The sequence below is a fragment of the Thalassophryne amazonica genome, chromosome 21 (genome assembly GCF_902500255.1).
Source record: "Thalassophryne amazonica chromosome 21, fThaAma1.1, whole genome shotgun sequence".
NCBI lineage: Eukaryota > Metazoa > Chordata > Actinopteri > Batrachoidiformes > Batrachoididae > Thalassophryne > Thalassophryne amazonica.
In genome coordinates this window covers 17,734,543-17,755,331 of record NC_047123.1, presented here as the reverse complement: position 1 = coordinate 17,755,331, position 20,789 = coordinate 17,734,543, and the positions used below count along the sequence as shown (strand labels likewise).

Below are 20,789 nucleotides of genomic sequence, written 5' to 3'. Positions count from 1 at the left end.
ATCATTTCAGCCCTATTCGTGACCTCGTCCTTTCGGTCATGAGCCAAATCTCATGACCATAGGTGAGGATCGGAACATAGATCGATCGGTAAATCGAGAGCTTTGCCCCCCTACTCAGCTCTCTCTTCACCACGACGGTCCGATACAGCGACCGCATCACTGCAGATGCTGCACCGATCCGTCTATCGATCTCACGCTCCATCCGTCCCTCACTCGTGAACAAGACCCCGAGATACTTAAACTCCTCCACTTGAGGCAAGGACACTCCACCGACCTGAAGAGGGCAAAGCACCTTTTTCCAGTCGAGAACCATGGCCTCGGATTTGGAGGTGCTGATCTTCATCCCAGAAGAGGAAGATCTACATTACCTTCTCATATGAACTCTGGACACTGTCTGGAGAATCACATCCAGACGTTGTGCAGAGTTCCCCTTTCATTTTGCAAACGACTTATGTGGAAAACTCGGAGCTTGCCAGTGGACGTCCAGTAGATGTTAGTTTTAGCCACACATTATCTAAAGGACATTACACACAGGCTGCAGTCAAGAAACGGCACGCCAAGACACGTTTTAATGTCTGGTCCACCTGATTGGGACATTTGTGTTTTCACATACAGCTCCTCTGGGAAATGCTTGACAAGATCAGGATGGCAGTAAAGGTGTGAGAGAGGCTACTGTGTCCTCTCGGTGGAGGTCACAGAGATATGTTTAACCCGAGAGAATCAATAATGCATCATTAAAAACCACTATGGCAAACAAACCCTGCAGGAAGCAGGGCTGAAGCAAGTGACAAAAACAGTTCTTCCACCCGGGAGGAAAATGATACAGGTTTGTCATCATGGTTCAGGACCCACGTTGCAGAGGCCTGGGGTTGAACTCGTTTTTGATCTGTGTAAAGGTCACACACCAGCTGCATAGAACTGCATCACTGGCTAAATAGAAGCCGTTCAACACTCTATATATGTGGATGTTGAGTGGATGCTAGAAATGTCCATCCAAAGAGGCAGGACAATCACAACTTTTCTGCCTGTATGTGGGAAATGTGTCCATTCTATCAGATAAATTAAGTTTTGCTTCTACCTGGTGGTAGGTGTGTCTTTGTACCTTTCTAGCAACCGACGGAAGTTGGGCTGTTGTCGCCGTGTTCATAATGAGACAATGTCTGACTTCGTGTGTTTGTGCAGGACATTTGTATGGCCAGAAGCGAAGTGGGTGATCTGACTGCTTGTGCCTTGAGCATCACAGCTGTCCCAATTACTACCTCTCTTCTCATCTAATTCCCACTCCGTGCCCCATCTGCCTCTTCTGTACTCCAAATCCAAGCTGCATCCCTCTGCTGACAGGTCTGGAGTGGGTTTGTACTTTCAGTGCCACGCTGAGCTCGAAAGAGGCCCAGAGAAATGGTTTCTGTTTTAAGTTGGACGCCGCAGCATCTTGTCAGCTAAGAATTCCCAGCAACTGCGTCCTTGAATTTCTCCAACCCTCCTTGGCTGCTCTGATCCTGGCCTCAGCTGTGGACTCACAGGACCTGCCAAGGCTGTTTGATGGGCCCTGGACACCTCAGATCAGGATATTTGGGAGGTAGTTGGTGGGTAGCTGGCACGGTGCCGTGAGCTGTTTGAGTCCATGGCACGCCTCCTGGCAACTTCTTGTCACAATCCCTAGATTGGCCCCGAGGTCCATTGGTGGCTGTGTACAGTCTGGGATACTGTAGCATAAAACAGCACACCAATCAGAGATTACTTCCCTGGTGATGTTCCTGGAGGTGCGAAGTGTGGCTTTTCCACACTGATTACCTTAAAAAAAAATGCGCTGATAAATCCTCTGCGCCCCCCGTTGACAGACAAACCTCTAACCCAGTCCAATAAGAACCAGCCCAATAAAGGTGCTTTTGATTGGTCAATATGGGATAAATTTAACTTAACTCAAATAAATAAATAAATAAATAAATAAACATTGCATGCCCTGGAACAAGACCGTCAATGACATCGAAATTTTTTTATATCACTGTATCAACACAAAATGCAGGGGTGGAGGTCAAGCGGTTAGTGCACTTTGTTTCAGTGCGGAAGGTTCCCAGTTCAAACCCCACCTCTGCCACATTTCTCCATGTAATGTGGAGTTGCGTCAGGAAGGGCATCCGGTGTAAAACTTCTGCCAAATCAACATGCAGATCCACCTTGGATCTGTTGTGGTGACCCAAGTGAAAGCAAGGGAGCAGCCGAAGGGTCTTACTTACTGTATCGATACATCTCATTAATCGCTATTTATTGTAGTTTTAAGCATAAATACTTGCCATTTGCAATTGGTATCATAGGTGGCAGGACTGCACCTTTTTGTTAATTACCCTAACCATTTAACACAAAGAAAAATATTAAACATTTATGTCTTTTTCTTTGTCTGAAGGATGATGATAAGCCGCCGGAAATCCCTCGAATCCTGACCTCCTGCGGGTGGCTAACACACTAAAGGGTTAGCGCGGCTCAGTGCGGGGAGGCGAGGCGCCTGAAGCAGCGCTGTGTGGGACATCGTTGTCATGATAAAAGACGTGGTTCACCGCATGATGCGCTAATAAGATGAGTCGATAAACGTATCGATATGCGGCCGCTTATATCAAGATTATGTTGGAAAACAACATAATTTTCTTCCTGTTAAAAGGGAGTTTTTCCTTCCCACTGTGGCCAAGTGCTTGCTCATAGGGGGTCGTTTTGACCGTTGGGGTTTTTCATAATTATTGTATGGCCTTGCCTTGCAATGTGGAGCGCCTTGGGGCAACTGTTTGTTGTGATTTGGCGCTATATAAGAAAAAAGTTGATTGATTGATTGATTGAAAACATCTGTGAGTCGATACAGCAATTCTGACTAATCGATGACAGTCCTAAATAACAATAATATGCATTTTATTACTTTGAAAACAAATTATTTCATTATACAATAATATATTATTATTATTGATTTGGTAGTATAAGAATAAAGTAATGCAGTTTGAACCATGCTGACTTTAAAAATTTTAAAATAAAGTCATTGTGACAGACATATTTGTTAATTTCCTCTTATTCAGCTGGTTGCAGTTGATATTTTTACCCAGGAACCTCTCTGCTTCCCCTGGTCTAGAGTTACTGTAGCAGCTCTGCACGGGCTACAAAATCACAACATTTCTGCATTTCTCATGCAGAGGAGGCAACAGAGCGCGTCGCTGCATTCTATGCCAGACATGCACTTGCCGTCGCAGCAAAACACTGGACTCGACTAATGCAGATGTGCACGCACACGTGCACATGCAAACGTGCACAGGAGGCGATGCACCGAGGGACAGTTAAGTGCTTCCTCTTGACAAGGAGGAGAGAAATTAAGTGGTGGGTGTGGATGGGTGTGTTCCTATTCCTGGTTTGTTCCAAAGAGACAAGAACAAAAATGTCTTAAGACTCCCCACCCCCCACCCAACCCATCCCGCAGACGTGAGCGCAGACACATAAACACACGGCCTCTCTGAGCTGAGTGCACCAGATTCCCCCCGTCGAGCAGAGCCTTTAAGGAGGAAGTCTAGGTCAGGATCCCTGACTATTCACGAAAACCCAAACAAGAAAAGGACGCACACGGAGCCCAAATGCCTGCGTACTCAGACATCCTCCAAACCAAAAACAGAAACCGCTGTGGCAACCGCATTATGTGATCAGAGCCAATCCTCAATCCATTTTTGACTCCTGTTGTGCTTGTTGCACGTCCCTCCTTCCATTTGGCCTTCACACGTTCAGACAGACGGGTCGGCCAGCAGCTGGGGCATTTGGACGGGCGGTCAGCACAGCAGGCCTGGCATGGCCTTTCCATATGCAGCTGCTAGAGAATGATATCAGCGGAGATCAGGCTCGCGCCGCTCAAGCTGAGCGCCACGAGCCTCACGGTCGGTCCAGCTGGCTTTTTCTCCATGGAAACCTGTCCTGCAATCACCTTGTGATTGGCTCGTACAATCGCTAGACAGACACTCTGTCTAACAATACAGATAATAACGGCCCTCTGGCAGGATAAGAGCAGGGGAAGAGTGACGGCGCAGGGTCCTTTTTCCTGAAAAATTCTTCCCAGTAGCATTCTGAAGAGGATATGAGCAATGAGACCACAGGAACAACACTCAGTCGCTGCAGTCCTTATCTAATGCACAATAGTTCATGAGGATTCTGTTGGAATCGGTGAACATCTACGTGCCCTGAAGGATTATGGGACACTTTTTCATCCCTAAGGATCTCACAACCTGCATCAGTGTGGATCTTAGATTTTCTTCAAGCTTTGCTCACAATGAGCACTTGTCACCAAATGAAAATACACCAAAAGAGCCCAAGCAATATGCATTTTTTTTTGGGGGGGGGGGGGGGGGGAATAAGATGCAGAAATGCAAACAAAACTCACATTATCATATCAAAAATATTCAAATTAGAATTGCAACTAATGATTATTTTCATAATTTATAAATCACCTACAGTATTTTCTCAATTTGGCCAATTCTGTGAGACTGTCACGTCTGTCACTGCTTTCAATGGTCCCGCTGTGAACTAGCCGTCCCAGACAATTACGGTTTGTCCATTATTACTTCATCCTATTGAGACCACAAAGTCTCTGGGACAGCGAGATCACAGCAGGACTCTTGAAAGCAGAAATGGACGTGACAGTGCGATGGAACTGCCCATTAGACAACTAGGTGTTGGGTCCATAAAATCAATGTGATCCAGAGCTCAACATGTTACCATCAAATGTCTTTTTTCCACAGCCCAAACATATTTAGTTTACTGCCAGATCACAGGAAAGCAGCAAGTAAAATAAGCCAGAAAATTTTGACATTGACGAAGATGAAATGAAATAATTTAGATATTTAAAAAAAACACAAGACAACACGATTAATCGATTCTCAAAACAGTTGACTGCTAATAAATTAATCAGAGCTCTAATTGCAATACTTGCAAAATCGCATTTCTTTTGTATCATGATACTAAAATGGGGTGGGGTGGAGCGATGCATCGAGAAATGTGATAATCGTACCGTAAAGCCTGTATCGAATCATATTGTTTTTTTAAAATCGCCAAGAAATGTCAACTTATTTACCATAGATTACTTTCAACATAATTAGCGTAAACAACACGGTAATTATGTATCGTGATATGCATCGAATAGTAATAGGTGTATCGTGATATGCATCGTATTGTGGAGTTAGTCTATCATTATACCCCTAGCATATGGAGCGTGTTGTCCAACCCCTAGTAATTCATACTCGTCTATCAGAAAAGCCCATTGAGGGTTCTTGGTAGTGGCCACTAAGTGGGTGCCAAAGCTGACAGAAAGTACCTTATTTTGGTGTACTTTAGTGGCACTTGTATATCAAGCCAGAGAAGTTCACCAAATTTTAAAACCACTGCGTCCTCATTATATACCCTTTGAACTTGGAGATGGTCAACCTATTCCAGCCTAGGAACAAAATCTTCAACAGGACTCCAAAATATCATGTCACATTTTCAGTTGTTTCCTGCCTGCAAGCAAGAACAACAAAGAAAAGGTTCAATTTCTACATTGTCTGCTCAGTTTACTGCACAGTGTGTGGAATCGGGGCGCACCAACGCCCTGCACGGAGATTAACAATATGCACAAAACAATGCTACCAGATGAGCCTTTGCCTTTGTTGAAGTGTGGAGCTCCATGCATCATTGTGCGCTGCAGAGCCCTTTCCACTTCCATGTTCTTTGTGTTTGCAGGATAAGGCCCCCAAACTGGCAACACGTCTTCAAAATGTGCTCTATTCAGGGTGCGTCTTATCTGTCTTTGCAGGAAAAATGTTACTTTTTATTTTTTTAAATGGTGAGGGAATCGGGGTGGGATGCATCTGGGACAACAGGGGTGCAAAAAAAGGTGGTGGTGGTGGGGGGGTGTATACACGGTATACTGTAGCCAACATTAAGCATTATGCACACACTTTAAGCCAAAACACTGTGATGCTTGAAATTGGAATAGCTTTTCATGCAAACAGACGCGCTCACTGTGCAGGTGACAGGCTGCTCCGGCAGACACCAGCGAAATGAAAAACAAATCCAACTGCTATTTTAAATAAAACGCCACTTGGAGCTGCACAAATAACTAAATAATAACCCCTCACCCCCCCAACCTCAGCTTCCCACATGACAAGTGTGCACGTTAAGTACAAATAAAACAGGTCACCGCCCATTTAGGCTCACTGCGGTACGTCTGACGTCTTTGGCAGCGCAGCACTAATACGTTTAATGAAGTCATTAGCCAAAAATGAAGACGGACAGTCGTGTGAGGCGCTGAGGGCGTAAAAGGAGAGATGGCGGGAGAAGAAGTGGGAGTGACCAAAGTGAGGACTTCTCTCTGTGTGTTATCCTGCAGTTTAACCATCAGGTCAGCATACGCATATATCGCGCAACACTTTGATGCACAGCCAGTAAATTATTACTTTCACAGCCTGTTTTCTTTAGACACGTCCAGCGATGGATAATTTCTCTGAAATATGTTTAATTTCAGCTCCAGTTTGGCGGAACAAATGTGCGGCTCGCACTGACAATTTAATACCATTTCTGTTTACAAAATCCTTCGCTGTTCCATAGTATAAAGCTACTTTCTCCAATCACAGCCACAGAATCCTCAAACTCCTACAAAATTTTCATGGGTGTCTTGGTGGCTTCCCACACGTCTCCTTCCATGCTCACTCCACTTTTGAGAAGTACCTACTCCAAACAGATCTATCACACAGTACCATACTGTTAATATTTCTTTTTTGATTGGCATAAATGAACTGCAGGCGATATTCTTGGTGGCCTCCCTCGCCAGTCTCATTCTGGCATGGCCGCTCAGTTCTTCAGAATTGCCTACTCCAGACAGATTATCACATCGTACCATAATATTTCTATTTCTTCATAATTGGTTTATCTTAATAACTGATGTAAATTAACTGCATCTCACATTCTTGGAGGGTTCCCTCACTAGTCTCCCTCTTGCATGGTCACTCAATTTTTTTTTTTTTTGAGAATTGCCTACTCCAGACAGATTGACCACACAGCACCATACTTGCTTATATTTCTTAAGGACTGATATAAAGGAAATGCAAGTCAGATTCTTGTTGGCTTCCCTCACTTGATTCCTTCATGTATGGCCACTTAGGTTTTGAGGACATCCTACAATACATTTATCTTACTCTTTTCAATTTAATGGAACTCTAAGACATATCCAGTACTTGGAAATGCCCATGTCTGCATCCCCTGATGTATCAAAAGAAACCTGGCTGTAAAAGTGATGACTTATTAGAAATTATCACTGTGTGCCAATAACTTCTGTTAAGCGTGCATTTATCTGAACAGTTTTGTTTCAGTACAGGAAAGAATTCTTGTTGTTGCTGTTCAACAACTTTGGATATTTTATTAGGTACTCTGAACAAAACTGCTTAATTTGCATTTATGTCTGAACATATTTTATACTCGGGAGTTCAAATTCAGGGATGGCAATAACTCTGACCAGGACGGGATGTTTCAATGACAGCGGAAACAGCACCTGACCCAATGTCCGACACAGATGTGGAATCCACGTGATGAATAATGGCCAGCGCAATTTGTTTTGCTATTATAAGACACGACACAATGAGTCACGGGTTGAGTAGGAGTACAAATGAGGTAAAGTTTGTCACTGAAATTAGATCTGAACACCACGTGTTAGAACGGCTTGTGAGAAGCCATGATTTATTTATTATTTATTTTTATTAAAATATTCCAGTAGTACCTGGATTTAGCTCCAAGAACAATCTCCCCGTGAACCATGTGGGCTGACCTCAGGTCATAACATCAGATTCTTCTTCCTCTACTGTTGAGTTTACTGGTGGTAGCAACCTGTTGGTGCATTACCGCCACTAACTGGACAGGAGTGTGTACTACACCCTTCTATCCGGGCTTTAAATCAGATGCACCGCTGCCTCGCTTCTGTGCCACAACAGGCTAACAGAATAAAGAAAACTGAGGAGGTTCAAAGATAAAAAAAAAAAAAGAATGCAATGCTAACACGCTAAAATCAGCTGGTTTATTCTTCTGGGGTTCTTCCATGCTGCACTTTCTACTACTGCATGCGATACTGCATCCAGTGGTGAACAAAAGGCAAACAGATGCAGTGCCAACATGCTGCAGCACAGTAGTAAAAACCTGAAGAAGGTTCCTGGCATTTTATGAACTACATATTTCAAGATAAACAATGCCACTTTTGGCTAATTTGTTATGGAAAATGAATGTTCCATCACACACAAGAATTGCATCACCAAATCAAATCCTTCCATAATATAATCATTGCTGCACCGTATCATAGCCCATATATGAAAGGGAGGCCCTTCGTTATGACCCCTGACATCATCCTTTCAATCAGCACCCCTTAGCATCACTATGTGATGACTTACGTGACGTCTTTGCATCACTAAACAGTCACAGAATGTCTCTCTGAAAACATCCTCAACTATCTTCTTAATTCCTACATCATCCCTTGCTTGCCTCTACTGGTGGTTGGCTCTCACTGCGGTATTGTATCACTTCCTGTTCCGGAGCACAGCGGTGTTTTTCTGTATCTGTTAGCTGTTTAATCTGCGCAGTTAGATTGATCTAGTTATCTAGATTACGATTTGTTTCCCAGTGTAATCTTTACGTGCCTTAACTAAAGCACTCCTTCTGCTGAATCACCTCTAAATTATTTACACATTATTCACTTTGCGTGTTTTTAGGAATCCGCTAGCTTAGCGTAGCTACTAGCTCTTAGCCGATTTAGCATGACGGCTTCTCCTGTCTCTCCCGCACTTTTCTGCTCTGGGTGTGAAATGTTTAGTTATTCCTCGGCCTCCTTTAGCAGTAACGGTACTTGTAATAAGTGTAGCTTATTCGTAGCTTTGGAGGCCAGGCTGGGCGAATTGGAGACTCGGCTCCGCACCGTGGAAAATTCTACAGCTAGCCAGGCCCCTGTAGTCGGTGCGGACCAAGGTAGCTTAGCCGCCGTTAGTTACCCCCTGGCAGATCACGAGCAGCCGGGAAAGCAGGCTGACTGTGAGGAGGAAGCGTAGTTCTAAACAGAAGCCCTGTGTACACCGCCAACCCGTTCACATCTCTAACCGTTTTTCCCCACTCGACGACACACCCGCCGAGGATCAAACTCTGGTTATTGGCGACTCTGTTTTGCGAAATGTGAAGTTAGCGACACCAGCAACCATAGTCAATTGTCTTCCGGGGGCCAGAGCAGGCGACATTGAAGGAAATTTGAAACTGCTGGCTAAGGCTAAGCGTAAATTTGGTAAGATTGTAATTCACGTCGGCAGTAATGACACCCGGTTACGCCAATCGGAGGTCACTAAAATTAACATTAAATCGGTGTGTAACTTTGCAAAAACAATGTCGGACTCTGTAGTTTTCTCTGGGCCCCTCCCCAATCAGACCGGGAGTGACATGTTTAGCCGCATGTTCTCCTTGAATTGCTGGCTGTCTGAGTGGTGTCCAAAAAATGAGGTGGGCTTCATAGATAATTGGCAAAGCTTCTGGGGAAAACCTGGTCTTGTTAGGAGAGACGGCATCCATCCCACTTTGGATGGAGCAGCTCTCATTTCTAGAAATCTGGCCAATTTTCTTAAATCCTCCAAACCGTGACTATCCAGGGTTGGGACCAGGAAGCAGAGTTGTAGTCTTACACACCTCTCTGCAGCTTCTCTCCCCCTGCCATCCCCTCATTACCCCATCCCGTAGAGACGGTGCCTGCTCCCAGACTACCAATAACCAGCAAAAATCTATTTAAGCATAAAAATTCAAAAAGAAAAAATAATATAGCACCTTCAACTGCACCACAGACTAAAACAGTTAAATGTGGTCTATTAAACATTAGGTCTCTCTCTTCTAAGTCCCTGTTGGTAAATGATATAATAATTGATCAACATATTGATTTATTCTGCCTTACAGAAACCTGGTTACAGCAGGATGAATATGTTAGTTTAAATGAGTCAACACCCCCGAGTCACACTAACTGTCAGAATGCTCGTAGCACGGGCCGGGGCGGAGGATTAGCAGCAATCTTCCATTCCAGCTTATTAATTAATCAAAAACCCAGACAGAGCTTTAATTCATTTGAAAGCTTGACTCTTAGTCTTGTCCATCCAAATTGGAAGTCCCAAAAACCAGTTTTATTTGTTATTATCTATCGTCCACCTGGTCGTTACTGTGAGTTTCTCTGTGAATTTTCAGACCTTTTGTCTGACTTAGTGCTTAGCTCAGATAAGATAATTATAGTGGGCGATTTTAACATCCACACAGATGCTGAGAATGACAGCCTCAACACTGCATTTAATCTATTATTAGACTCTATTGGCTTTGCTCAAAAAGTAAATGAGTCCACCCACCACTTTAATTATATCTTAGATCTTGTTCTGACTTATGGTATGGAAATAGAAGACTTAACAGTATTCCCTGAAAACTCACTTCTGTCTGATCATTTCCTAATAACATTTACATTTACTCTGATGGACTACCCAGCAGTGGGGAATAAGTTTCATTACACTAGAAGTCTTTCAGAAAGCGCTGTAACTAGGTTTAAGGATATGATTCCTTCTTTATGTTCTCTAATGCCATATACCAACACAGTGCAGAGTAGCTACCTAAACTCTGTAAGTGAGATAGAGTATCTCGTCAATAGTTTTACATCCTCATTGAAGACAACTTTGGATGCTGTAGCTCCTCTAAAAAAGAGAGCTTTAAATCAGAAGTGCCTGACTCCGTGGTATAACTCACAAACTCGTAGCTTAAAGCAGATAACCCGTACGTTGGAGAGGAAATGGCGTCTCACTAACTAAGAAGATCTTCACTTAGCCTGGAAAAAGAGTCTGTTGCTCTATAAAAAAGCCCTCCGTAAAGCTAGGACATGTTTCTACTCATCACTAATTGAAGAAAATAAGAACAACCCCAGGTTTCTTTTCAGCACTGTAGCCAGGCTGACAAAGAGTCAGAGCTCTATTGAGCTGAGTATTCCATTAACTTTAACTAGTAATGACTTCATGACTTTCTTTGCTAACAAAATTTTAACTATTAGAGAAAAAATTACTCATAACCATCCCAAAGACGTATCGTTATCTTTGGCTGCTTTCAGTGATGCCGGTATTTGGTTAGACTCTTTCTCTCCGATTGTTCTGTCTGAGTTATTTTCATTAGTTACTTCATCCAAACCATCAACATGTTTATTAGACCCCATTCCTACCAGGCTGCTCAAGGAAGCCCTACCATTATTTAATGCTTCGATCTTAAATATGATCAATCTATCTTTGTTAGTTGACTATGTACCACAGGCTTTTAAGGTGGCAGTAATTAAACCATTACTTAAAAAGCCATCACTTGACCCAGCTATCTTAGCTAATTACAGGCCAATCTCCAACCTTCCTTTTCTCTCAAAAATTCTTGAAAGGGTAGTTGTAAAACAGCTAACTGATCATCTGCAGAGGAATGGTCTATTTGAAGAGTTTCAGTCAGGTTTTAGAATTCATCATAGTACAGAAACAGCATTAGTGAAGGTTACAAATGATCTTCTTATGGCCTCGGACAGTGGACTCATCTCTGCTTGTTCTGTTAGACCTCAGTGCTGCTTTTGATACTGTTGACCATAAAATTTTATTACAGAGATTAGAGCATGCCATAGGTATTAAAGGCACTGCGCTGCGGTGGTTTGAATCATATTTGTCTAATAGATTACAATTTGTTCATGTAAATGGGGAATCTTCTTCACAGACTAAAGTTAATTACGGAGTTCCACAAGGTTCTGTGCTAGGACCAATTTTATTCACTTTATACATGCTTCCCTTAGGCAGTATTATTAGACGGTATTGCTTAAATTTTCATTGTTACGCAGATGATACCCAGCTTTATCTATCCATGAAGCCAGAGGACACACACCAATTAGCTAAACTGCAGGATTGTCTTACAGACATAAAGACATGGATGACCTCTAATTTCCTGCTTTTAAACTCAGATAAAACTGAAGTTATTGTACTTGGCCCCACAAATCTTAGAAACATGGTGTCTAACCAGATCCTTACTGTGGATGGCATTACCCTGACCTCTAGTAATACTGTGAGAAATCTTGGAGTCATTTTTGATCAGGATATGTCATTCAAAGTGCATATTAAACAAATATGTAGGACTGCTTTTTTGCATTTACGCAATATCTCTAAAATCAGAAAGGTCTTGTCTCAGAGTGATGCTGAAAAACTAATTCATGCATTTATTTCCTCTAGGCTGGACTATTGTAATTCATTATTATCAGGTTGTCCTAAAAGTTCCCTAAAAAGCCTTCAGTTAATTCAAAATGCTGCAGCTAGAGTACTGACGGGGACTAGAAGGAGAGAGCATATCTCACCCATATTGGCCTCTCTTCATTGGCTTCCTGTTAATTCTAGAATAGAATTTAAAATTCTTCTTCTTACTTATAAGGTTTTGAATAATCAGGTCCCATCTTATCTTAGGGACCTCGTAGTACCATATCACCCCAATAGAGCGCTTCGCTCTCAGACTGCAGGCTTACTTGTAGTTCCTAGGGTTTGTAAGAGTAGAATGGGAGGCAGAGCCTTCAGCTTTCAGGCTCCTCTCCTGTGGAACCAGCTCCCAATTCAGATCAGGGAGACAGACACCCTCTCTACTTTTAAGATTAGGCTTAAAACTTTCCTTTTTGCTAAAGCTTATAGTTAGGGCTGGATCAGGTGACCCTGAACCATCCCTTAGTTATGCTGCTATAGACGTAGACTGCTGGGGGGTTCCCATGATGCACTGTTTCTTTCTCTTTTTGCTCTGTATGCACCACTCTGCATTTAATCATTAGTGATCGATCTCTGCTCCCCTCCACAGCATGTCTTTTTCCTGGTTCTCTCCCTCAGCCCCAACCAGTCCCAGCAGAAGACTGCCCCTCCCTGAGCCTGGTTCTGCTGGAGGTTTCTTCCTGTTAAAAGGGAGTTTTTCCTTCCCACTGTAGCCAAGTGCTTGCTCACAGGGGGTCGTTTTGACCGTTGGGGTTTTACATAATTATTGTATGGCCTTGCCTTACAATATAAAGCGCCTTGGGGCAACTGTTTGTTGTTATTTGGCGCTATATAAAAAAATTGATTGATTGATATGTAACCTGTACCAATATGGCTATTAATAGAGGCTATATTTTACTCTATAACTGGCTTTCTCAAAAGAGTGGTCCGCAGACTACTGGTGGTCGGTGCACAACCCATCATGGTCCATGAATATATTAGTAAAATATCATATTAAATTATTATCATATTGGAACATAAGTATTTCTCAAACTGTTTAAAAGCGACTTCAAAAGTTAACACCTAGTAGGACACGTGACTGAGTAAACAAAGCTGAAAAGGTTCAAGTTGTAATTTGTAAGCTACTGTTGGTCCAACATTTGGGGAGTTAGATGGTCCATGAGCTTTGTTTTTATTGGTTAAGTAGTCCTTTGTCTGAAAAAGTTGGAGGAAAAAAATGCCCTATAGCGCATTGCTAAAGCCTTAGTAAGTAAACTAGGCTACGCTAGGTACACTGTTAAGCCTAATTAGAGCTATCTAAATATTTCTATTATTTCTCTTTTGATATTAGCTAGAGCGCGACCAATATATCGTCTGGCCGATATTATCGGCCGATATAAGCCCTTTTCAAAGTACTCACTATCGGCTGAAATTTTGCCGATAATTTCTCATAAACAGAACAGTTACTGAAATAAGGTTTGTGTCGGCAATGTAAAATGTTCTTGCACTGTTTGTCCAGTAGATGGCGCTCTGACTCCATTTAACTGAGAGCTGCTTACACCCCTGCTTAAATATGTTCATCACCGGCCCCTGTAGTTCGCCGTCACACTGCACTGATCGGCTGACAAAAGCATACAAGTAAGTTTATAAGGATCTACGAGTATATCCTTATCCTGAACCTATATTTAAGTTGCAGCAACAAGAGGTACAAGATCAGATGTATTTCACAACTCTTTTTAAGGATATGTATTTGCTAATTTCACAAAGGTTTAATTCTTGATTGCATTTTTTTGAACTTGAAAATTCTTCTCTGTTATAAAGTTAATCAATATGAGGACAAAGCTTCAGCTTTTAGCTCATACCTTTTTTGTTAAGGCTCCAAAAAAGAACAATTTATTCATTTAAAAAATAAATAAATAATAATATCGGATGATTTATCGGCTATTGGCAAATCAGCCGATTTATCGATTATCTGCATTTTTTCATCCAAATATCATTATCGTCATCGGCCTCAAAAAATCCATATAGGTCGGGCTCTAATATTAGCCTGTCATGAAACACTGATGAATTTAACCTCTAAGACCAACATTTATAAAGGACACAGAACAATATTTGTCTCCTCTGTGCATGATGTCCAGAAAAAGACAAGACACAAACTACTCAACGCCAGGTTGTTGTGAAAACACAATGTTTTCATTTGTAATAAAAAAACAAAAATAATGTTCTTAAAATGGTACGTTATTTTTTTGGGGAACATTAAAAAAAGAGAGAATGTTTCTGGTTTTTGGTGACAAACATCACTGACACCTAGTGGTCAGAAGTAGGCTTGCGGGTTTTTTTTTTTAATGCACAGGAATTTTTCTTCTTGAAATGTATTACTTTGATTTTGCCAGTGTAAATGAATCCACACATGGTCATGCCTGTTCATGGTTTTTTTAAAAATTAAGCAAATTTTTCATCCAACAGACTTCCATGACGACGACGTACACACTGCAGTCCAACTGTCACAACAATATATGACCATTTACTTATTCATGAACGCATTAGAGCCGCTCACTCAATCAATCCGCTTTTCGTTACCACGGCTGACTTTATTAGACGACATTAAAGATGCATTAGCCGACTGTAGGTGTTGAGTTTCCCGCTCCTCAGCCGCTACTATTCAAACAAAACACCCAACGGAGGGACGTTAGCTGCAGAAATGGATCCAACTTGGGTACGACGGTGGCGCTGTGCAACACTATAGGGCGACGATTTATTACCGTCCGCGAGACTGTCAAAGAAGATCAATTGCAGTGTGTATTGTGGGCTTGAAATATGTCTTGCAATATCTGCTGTGGACATTAAGAGATATGAAATACTACTGTTAAGCACAAACGTCACCCAGCCATATCTCATCGATATCACAAATCAATTTCATGTGACTGCAATAACATATTGGACTTATTTTCCATTGAATCTGTCATATTAACAAAGATTAAAATAGATTTACAGGGCACGTTCCTCCGTGTGCTGTGATTTTGGCTTCAGCGGTCACATCGCCACAATATTACAACCATCCATATAAGTCATTCAGTCAGGACAAACATTTTCCCCTCCCTCTCTGCAGATCAAACCTCTGAACTTCCAAAAAATAATACCAAACTCTTTCAGTTCCACTGATCAGTCACTGCGCCGCATGTTAAGCCGTGCATGTGGGTGCTGTAATCGACACAATCAGCGTCTCTAGAGAGGGTGATAAAACCGGTAAAACACGTGACTATATGACAGGATGGTGAACAGATAAGATCCTGCAGGGTGCCTCTAAATATACGGCTACGTTCACATTATTTGATGAGGTGAACGTAATCTGATTTTTCTTTTTTTATCTCCTCCTTTAGCCATATCTGATCACTTTATCTGGATGATACTATATATATATATATATATATATTATATATATATATATATATATATACACAACCCCTGGCAAAAATTATGGAATCACCGGCCTCAGAGGATGTTCATTCAGTTGTTTAATTTTGTAGGAAAAAAGCAGATCACAGACATGACACAAAACTAAAGTCATTTCAAATGGCAACTTTCTGGCTTTAAGAAACACTATAAGAAATCAAGAAAAAAAGATTGTGGCAGTCAGTAATGGTTACTTTTTAGACCAAGCAGAGGAAAAAATATGGAATCACTCAATTCTGAGGAAAAAATTATGGAATCACCCTGTAAATTTTCATCCCCAAAACTAACACCTGCATCATATCAGATCTGCTCGTTAGTCTGCATCTAAAAAGGAGTGAACACACCTTGGAGAGCTGTTGCACCAAGTGGACTGACATGAATCATGGCTCCAACACGAGAGATGTCAATTGAAACAAAGGAGAGGATTATCAAACTCTTAAAAGAGAGTAAATCATCACGCAATGTTGCAAAAGATGTTGGTTGTTCACAGTCAGCTGTGTCTAAACTCTGGACCAAATACAAACAACATGGGAAGGTTGTTAAAGGCAAACATACTGGTAGACCAAGGAAGACATCAAAGCGTCAAGACAGAAAACTTAAAGCAATATGTCTCAAAAATCGAAAAATGTACAACAAAACAATGAGGAACGAATGGGAGGAAACTGGAGTCAACGTCTGTGACCGAACTGTAAGAAACCGCCTAAAGGAAATGGGATTTACATACAGAAAAGCTAAATGAAAGGCATCATTAACACCTAAACAGAAAAAAAACAAGGTTACAATGGGCTAAGGAAAAGCCATTGTGGATTGTGGATGACTGGATGAAAGTCATATTCAGTGATGAATCTCGAATCTGCATTGGGCAAGGTGATGATGCTGGAACTTTTGTTTGGTGCCTTTCCAATGAGATTTATAAAGATGACTGCCTGAAGAGAAAATGTAAATTTCCACAGTCATTGATGATATGGGGCTGCATGTCAGGTAAAGGCACTGGGGAGATGGCTGTCATTACATCATCAATAAATGCACAAGTTTATGTTGATATTTTGGACAATTGAAAGGATGTTTGGGGATGATGAAATCATTTTTCAAGATGATAATGCATCTTGCCATAGAGCAAAAACTGCAAAAACATTCCTTGCAAAAAGACACATAGGGTCAATGTCATGGCATAGGGTCAATGTCAATGAGCAGATCTGATTTGATGCAGGTGTTAGTTTGGGGGATGTAAATTTACAGGGTGATTCCATAATTTTTTCCTCAGAATTGAGTGATTCCATATTTTTTTCCTCTGCTTGGTCTAAAAAAGTAACCGTTACTGACTGCCACAATCTTTTTTTCTTGATTTCTTATAGTGTTTCTTAAAGCCAGAAAGTTGCCATTTGAAATGACTTTAGTTTTGTGTCATGTCTGTGATCTGCTTTTTTTTCTACAAAATTAAACAACTGAATGAACATCCTCTGAGGCCGGTGATTCCATAATTTTGTCTATTTTTGAAAAATAGACAAACGTACGATTCACATCCCTACTAAACAGCCTTAACAACATTGGCTACATCCGTGTAGCCAACATCACCAAGCTCTTGATACCTGCCAATTCATCCTGACAGTGCCAACATACAAACTAAATAATACTAAAGACTTCACTCAACAGACATACTGCAGCACTGACTTCTTAGAAGGCACTTTAGTAGAAATAACCGTACAGTAACCCATATGATCTTAAATATTGGTTATAAAATGATGAGAAATGACAAATATAATTGAGTCCACACCAGCTAGACGGGTTATTCCATATGAAATTGACAGATGCTGAGGTCATCTACCTGTCATTTTCAAACCAGTATTGTCATGAATGTGTACTTAAAGCATGTAGACTGCAAGCATGTGGTTTGAAGGTGCCCAGAAAAAGGGCATCCTGGTGGTCAAACCCACTTTGATGCAAATTTTTCCCCTATTATAAATCATCTGGGAAGTTTATTTCTATATTAAAATGATACTGTGTTGCGACAGGACATGATTTTATATCGAACGACCCACAGCCCTCTGTGCCTGGCTGGACTCACTGGCACCATCACTTCAAATTATTCAGAACTTTGTACCATAAAATAGCTTAAACTGATGTTATATACACACACACACACACCCCAAAACAAAAACATACATTTTTCCTAAAGAGGCTAACTAGCTACAAAGACCAAAAATGTTTTGATACCAGACTGTAAATAAATACACACACACACACACAGTGATAGTGAAGCAGGTGCAGTGAGGATAGGCTTATATGGGAACTGACTTGCTTTTTAAGCAAGCCTCAAGTGGAACTTCAATTCCAACTTAGGAAGCACAAATCCAGAGTTGGTTTCATGTGAACGCCCTTCACAGCTTTGCCACTGTCAGAACCAAATGACAAGAACAAGCTGTTTATTTCTGTACAATTTTTAAACAGAGCCAGAGAGTCAATTTTATTAATTTATTTGTGATATCTTAATAGTTTTTCACCTTTCAATTGCAATGTCTGAACAGTCACATGGATTAAAAATCCATTCCTCTTTGGCAGGATGTACTCATGTTATTAGTTGTATAAAACTGTCTTAAAATGATAATATAGTTTATCAAAATTATTTCTGATCCAATCTTATAATCTTCAAATACAACAATTGTGACAGGCCAAATATCAATAGGAATGCTCCCTGTATGAGTCGATGAGTTGATGAGGAACAATAACAGCCAGTAAACCAGTATGTCTGGTATTTATATTTGTAAACTGTTTTTTTTTCCTTTCACTTTTGATACTCTGTGTGCTTCTTACCCTGTGTGCTGCTATATAATACTGCTGGAACCTCAATTTCCCTGAGGAAATCTTCCCAAGGGATTAATAAAGTTCAATCTAATCTAATCTATGTTCAGAATCACCATAAGTGGGCGGTACAGACACTACTTACGCACCCTGGGCATTTTCAGAACAATGTACAGTCAAATAACTGTAGCCACACCCCTGCCACTCAAAAAAGAGAAAAAAATGTGATTCAGATTGGAATGCGACTTAGAGCTGCAACATTTAATTGATTACTGACAATTAAATTCAACAGAAGTTGAATCGAAAAATTGTTTTGAATTATTATTTTTAAATGTCAAAAGTCTCTGGTTTAGTCTTTTTAAATATGAAGATTTTCTGGTTTATTTGAAGGCATCTTCTTGGCCTGACATTTTGTGGCCCAAATCAATTATTTACTGATTAATCACATAAAACTAATTGTTAGCTGAAGCCTTAATGTGAACGTCGCTTCTGACAGCTACAATCGACCAGACAACATAAGTGATTTGACGTGTCCACAAACCACAAAGCGAACAAATTGATATCAAATACAGGCAACCGACAAAATCAGTTTCGGGTCTCTTCAGACAGTAATGTGAACGAAGCACACCGCACGTGCAGCCTGCTCAAATCTGATAGTACACACACAAAACAAACAAGAAATCGGAATCGGATCGCATGCATGTGAACGAAACGCTGCCTCATTAACAAAGAATCAAAGCGCCGTTTTTATTCATTTATTCATGAGCGCACGAGCCACACCTCTGGAGGCTGACAACAAACGCACGCGGGGCTGCGGGTGAAGCTTTTTTGTGTGAAGCGCGCGCACTTGTCGAACCTCCTCCAGTCGTGTCGAGCATTAATGTTCACGTCAGAACTACTTCACTCCAACACAAACACAGCTAGCTGACACGCTGCACGTTTTTCAGCCTCGTTTTCCAGCTAAAACCACTCCACGGTCCGTTTTCAAACTACTGGGACCAGCAGAACCCCGTGTTGCGATCTGAAACAGGGTTCGAATCGTTCTCCACGAGCTCGGACATCAATGAGACCGCAGGCTGCTGAAAGGAGACGAAAGCCCGTCAGCGTTCAAAGCGACTGCCACGATTATCAGCACCGGCGGTGAGATAGCGACGATCTCAGCCGCGACGCAGTCAACAGGCCGGGATGGAGCGGCCACGCAGCCGCGACACTTCCGCCACGCAGCGCCCTTACCTTGACATGATCGGGCGGCATCTGAGCGGCGCTGTCTGTACGCGCTGCGGCCGCGCGGGGATTTGTTGCTCCCAAAATAAAATTAAAAAATTAAAAAAATAAATGAGTGGAAACCCTGAGTCGGAAACAGGAACTGTAGGATCTGTGAACACGGTTGAGAAGAACTGCTGGATAGTCAAAGCAGCCTGAGAGCGCACGAACGTAACATCCGCCCATGACGCTTCAAAATAAAATAACGTCATGCCGACGTATGGCTTTTGGCCAAACTCCCGCCGACCACAGGCATAGAAACGGGGGGGCGGGGCGGTATTAGGGTAATATTTATTTATTTAGCGATTCAACAAAAGTATGTAAGCACATATTCCATGCAGTTTGTTTAAAATGTTTTTTTTTAACTTGTGAATCTACCATCCATGTCTGGAAAGTTCACAGCACACTTTAGTGTCATAACATGTTTAACAACCTGCAAATTATTTGCTCTTAAATGGTCCAAGGCAAAAATCCTTATGTTGTAATAAAGTTTAAAATTACCTAATTTAAAATAAATAAATAAATTTGATTTTTAAAATATAATCAGAAGTAACCAAACAAAGCCATGGGATTTCATTATTTTTATAATGTAATTGGAAGTAGAAAAATTACACTTTTGTAATCAGAAAATATTTTAGTTTAAAAATACAAGGAAAATATTTTCAACCATTACAATATTTCAAACTAATGTTTTTGTTTCACAGTATTAAATACATACAGTTTCTGGTTTTCTTTATGTTCCTTTAAGCAGAAGGAAAAAAAATGGATTCTGTAAGAAACTTGCCAGTTTTTCAGATTTGTCATGGGCATCTTGGTGGCTTCCCTCATTCGTCTTAATGTATTGTCACTACGTTTTTGATGAGTCTGCAACACACTGATTTATCAAACTGTCCATCCCATGATTTGTGGAATGCTAACTGTATATAAATGTGATTATTTTGGTGAAATTTACAGGTAATAATAAACCAGATGAATTCTCATGTAAGACCTTATATTTAT

General features: G+C 41.2%; 1 protein-coding gene across 1 annotated transcript in view; it reads right to left on the bottom strand.

Annotated features, from left to right (window-relative positions):
- fut8b (fucosyltransferase 8b (alpha (1,6) fucosyltransferase)) overlaps nucleotides 1–19,957 on the bottom strand; it is a 255,849-nt gene extending 235,892 nt beyond the window's left edge. Inside the window, 1 exon segment of the mRNA XM_034161646.1 lies at nucleotides 19,761–19,957. The gene's annotated coding sequence lies outside the window, so the exon portion shown is untranslated.
- Between the last annotated feature and the right edge of the window lie 832 nt (nucleotides 19,958–20,789).